Here is a 5,000-nt window from a genome sequence, read left to right on the forward strand (position 1 = left end):
CACCTCTCGCCCCATTCAAATCGCTCCCTTCTCCATCTTCCCCTCGCTCGGGGGGCGTTCGCTCTCTCGCTCTCCCTCTCCCTTCCGAGCCGCCTCGGAGGACGACGTACGAGGAGCGGAAGGCGATGGCGAGTCGGGTGGGGGCACACCGCGCAGTGAGAACCCCCCCTCGCCTGCCTCCACAGCTCTGTCATCCCCCCCACTAACGTAGGGGCTCGGGAAAGACTAGTGGCGCGGAGCTCGGCAGCGGCGTGGAAACGCCACCCACCGCCGCCGCTCTCGCTGGTGCCCGCCGCGGAGGCCGCCCTTCGGGCGATGCGTGGCACGGACCTCCGCGGGCAGGGCTGCGCATCTGGAACTTCGAAAAGGGCCGCCCTTGCTAACACTGTGCTTCCCCACGCGGGGAGCGATTCGGACGGCTGGCCCCCACGCCGGGGTGGGTGGGCGCCCCGCCGTTCGCCCGCGTGGGTCGTCAGACCACTGTTCATCGTTCGGTGCGATTCAAACTTCCCACAGCTCGGCCGCCTCCGTCCTCGAACGGGAGGTGACGGCCGGCGTGCGCGCCCAAAGATAGGTGGTGGAAGCCCGGGGGTACAGGAGGAAGGACACCGCTCACCGTAAACCGACGCGAGCTCCAAAGCCCGGGTCGAGCGAGCAGCACCACCTCCCCACCCGGGAGCGCCGTGCCAGATCGATCGGAGGATAAGACCGCTCTGAGAGGACATGGACGAGAGGGGCGTCCGCCTTCCGGAGCCCCCCCTTTCGGACGAGGACTCCGGATTTGCCCCCCGAAAGCCATCACCTCCAGAGAACCAGGGACCGCCGAGGGAGGGTCTGGTCAGGCTTGGGTACCCCAGCATTGCCTCTCTCGCTTGGGATGCACGATCGGCAAAAGTCCCTCTCGGAGCTGTGGAAGTTCGGTCTCAGCCGGAGTGCGCAACTTCCAGACGAGAGGGACCACATGCCAAGTCGCCTACCCAAGTCGGGGAACCAGAGAAACAACTGCTTTCTATCGGGGTAGAGAGACGACACTCTCTCAAGTACATTCTGCCAGAGGTGCGCATTCCTATGTATTTGCATTGCGGGACAACGTCCCCACTTTAAGGGGACGAAGTCGGAACTGTACCCGGCCTCAAGTCACTGTAGGGCGGATGCGGCACCTAGAAAATTCCTCATTCCGGTTCTTTTTCACTTAGTCGTTTTTTTTTTTGGCAAGAATGTACCCCAGGATGGCCAAAAAGCCAAAGCCAGGGACTGAGAACCATCGAGCATGCTCTGAGGGGACATAGTCAGAGGGGGCGTCCGCCTTCCAGAGCCCTCCTTCCCACGAGGACTCCAGATTTGCCCCCCCCCCCCTGACAACAGCCATCGCCTCCAGAGAACCAGGGACCACCGAGGGAGGGTCTGGTCGAAGCTCAGGTACCCAGGATAGCTTCTCCGGCTTGGGCATGGACCGCCAGACAAAGCCGCGGACCATGAACCATCCAGCCTGCTCTGAGGGGACATAGTCAGAGGGGGCGTCCGCCTTCAAGAGCCCTCCTTCCCACGAGGACTCCAGATTTGCCCCCCTGACAGCCATCACCTCCAGAGAACCAGGGACCGCCGAGGGAGGGTCTGGTCAAAGCTCACGTACCCCAGGACAGCTTCTCCGGCTTGGGCACAGACCGCCAGACAAAGCCGCGGACCATGAACCATCCAGCCGGCTCTGAGGGGACATGGTCAGAAGGGGCGTCCGCCTTCTAGAGCCCAAACTCGGCCACGGACTCCAGATTTGCCCCCCTGAATGCCATCACCCTTCAGAAGACCAGGGACCACCGAGGGAGGGTCTGGTCAGGCTCAGGTACCCCAGGATCGCCTCTCTCACTTGGGACGCACGACCAGCAAAAGTCCCTCCTGGAGCCGTGGAAGTTCAGTCTCGGCCGTATTTTGCAACTTCCACGACAAGAGGGACCACCTTCTAAGTCGCCTACCCGAGCCAGAGAACCATAGGAACAACCGCCATACATCGGGGTAGAGAGAGCCCACTCTCTCCTATATTCTCCCGCAGGTGCGCATTACTATGTATTTGCATTGCGGGACAATGTACTTCAATGAGCGGGACAAAGTCGGAAATGTATCCGACCTCCTGGAACTGTGCGGCTGCTACAGCAGTCAGAAATTCCCCATTCCGGTTCTTTTTCACTTGGATTTTTTTTTTTGCAATTTTTTGCCTAAAACGTATTCCTCCAACATGTACTAGCTCATGACACTTGAAATTTTTGAGCCAATTGATAATAACAGCTTTTTAGAGCTCAAAAACAAAAAAAATTTGAGCGAACAAAAAATGTTCGAAAATGACCTCAGCTCCTGGAACTGTTTTCGGTACACCTCCAGAGAGGCTCCCCTGCCTGGAAGTCTGTCACTGCTCAGCTCGAAATTTTTCTAAGTCCCAAAATTCGGTTTTTCATCCAAAATTCAACTTTCTGCCCAGGATCCACAAACTTTAAACCCAGTTGGGGGACCCTCCCTGGGGGCCCTACAACATACTGAAGCCCCCCTGTGGTGGAAGTAGGGGAATTTACTTATTTTTACACAAAATCACAAAATTCCATTTTTTGTTCGCAAAACACTTTTTTGTCCTCAAGAAACTTTTTTGTCCTCAAAACACTTTTTTGTCCTCGAGAAACTTTTTTGTCCTCAAGAAACTTTTTTGTCCTCAAAACACTTTTTTGTCCTCAAAACTCAATTTCTTCCATAATTCGACTTTCCCCCAAAAAACCACACATTCTACCCTCATGGGAGGCACTCTCCCTCGGGTCCCCACATCATATTGACGCCCCAGAGCGGTGGGAGAAGGGGAAATCTGATTTTTGCACAAAAATCCAAAAATCGCTCTAAGTCCAAAAATCCTGAAAATTTTTCTAAGTCCCAACGGTACTTTCTGAAAAGTGTACCCAGGCCCCTGGAAGCCTCCTAGGTACACCTCCTGAGACTCCCCCCTTCCTGGAAGTCTGACACATCTCGAAATTTTTCTAAGTCCCAAAAACTGGTTTTTGCTCCATAATTCGACTTTCCCCCCAAAAGCCACACATTCTACCCTCATGGGAGGCACTCTCCCTCGGGTCCCCACATCATATTGACGCCCCAGAGCGGTGGGAGAAGGGGAAATTCGATTTTTGATCAAAAATCCAAAAATCGCTCTAAGTCCAAAAATCCTGAAAATTTTTCTAAGTCCCAACGGTACTTTCTGAAAAGTGTACCCAGGCCCCTGGAAGCCTCCTAGGTACACCTCCCGAGGCGCCCCCTTCCTGGAAGTCTGTCACATCTCGAAATTTTTCTAAGTCCCAAAAAATGGTTTTTGCTCCATAATTCGACTTTCCCCCCAAAAGTCACACATTCTACCCTCATGGGAGGCACTCTCCCTCGGGTCCCCACTTCATATTGACGCCCCAGAGCGGTGGGAGAAGGGAAAATTCGATTTTTGCACAAAAATCCAAAAATCGCTCTAAGTCCAAAAATCTTGAAAATTTTTCTAAGTCCCAACGGTACTTTCTGAAAAGTGTACCCAGGCCCCTGGAAGCCTCCTAGGTACACCTCCCGAGGCGCCCCCTTCCTGGAAGTCTGACACATCTCGGAATTTTTTCTAAGTCCCCAAAAATGGTTTTTGCTCCATAATTCGACTTTCCCCCCAAAAGTCACACATTCTACCCTCATGGGAGGCACTCTCCCTCGGGTCCCCACTTCATATTGACGCCCCAGAGCGGTGGGAGAAGGGAAAATTCGATTTTTGCACAAAAATCCAAAAATCGCTCTAAGTCCAAAAATCTTGAAAATTTTTCTAAGTCCCAACGGTACTTTCTGAAAAGTGTACCCAGGCCCCTGGAAGCCTCCTAGGTACACCTCCCGAGGCGCCCCCTTCCTGGAAGTCTGACACATCTCGGAATTTTTTCTAAGTCCCCAAAAATGGTTTTTGCTCCATAATTCGACTTTCCCCCCAAAAGTCACACATTCTACCCTCATGGGAGGCACTCTCCCTCGGGTCCCCACTTCATATTGACGCCCCAGAGCGGTGGGAGAAGGGAAAATTCGATATTTGCACAAAAATCCAAAAATCGCTCTAAGTCCAAAAATCTTGAAAATTTTTCTAAGTCCCAACGGTACTTTCTGAAAAGTGTACCCAGGCCCCTGGAAGCCTCCTAGGTACACCTCCCGAGGCGCCCCCTTCCTGGAAGTCTGACACATCTCGGAATTTTTTCTAAGTCCCCAAAAATGGTTTTTGCTCCATAATTCGACTTTCCCCCCAAAAGTCACACATTCTACCCTCATGGGAGGCACTCTCCCTCGGGTCCCCACTTCATATTGACGCCCCAGAGCGGTGGGAGAAGGGAAAATTCGATTTTTGCACAAAAATCCAAAAATCGCTCTAAGTCCAAAAATCTTGAAAATTTTTCTAAGTCCCAACGGTACTTTCTGAAAAGTGTACCCAGGCCCCTGGAAGCCTCCTAGGTACACCTCCCGAGGCGCCCCCTTCCTGGAAGTCTGACACATCTCGGAATTTTTTCTAAGTCCCCAAAAATGGTTTTTGCTCCATAATTCGACTTTCCCCCCAAAAGTCACACATTCTACCCTCATGGGAGGCACTCTCCCTCGGGTCCCCACTTCATATTGACGCCCCAGAGCGGTGGGAGAAGGGAAAATTCGATTTTTGCACAAAAATCCAAAAATCGCTCTAAGTCCAAAAATCTTGAAAATTTTTCTAAGTCCCAACGGTACTTTCTGAAAAGTGTACCCAGGCCCCTGGAAGCCTCCTAGGTACACCTCCCGAGGCGCCCCCTTCCTGGAAGTCTGTCACATCTCGAAATTTTTCTAAGTCCCAAAAAATGGTTTTTGCTCCATAATTCGACTTTCCCCCCAAAAGTCACACATTCTACCCTCATGGGAGGCACTCTCCCTCGGGTCCCCTCAACATATTGACGCCCCAGAGCGGTGGGAGAAGGGGAAATCTGATTTTTGCACAAAAA

Source organism: Dendrobates tinctorius, unplaced genomic scaffold (genome assembly GCF_039654945.1).
Source record: "Dendrobates tinctorius isolate UK_male_01 unplaced genomic scaffold, ASM3965494v1 ptg000534l, whole genome shotgun sequence".
Taxonomy (NCBI): domain Eukaryota; kingdom Metazoa; phylum Chordata; class Amphibia; order Anura; family Dendrobatidae; genus Dendrobates; species Dendrobates tinctorius.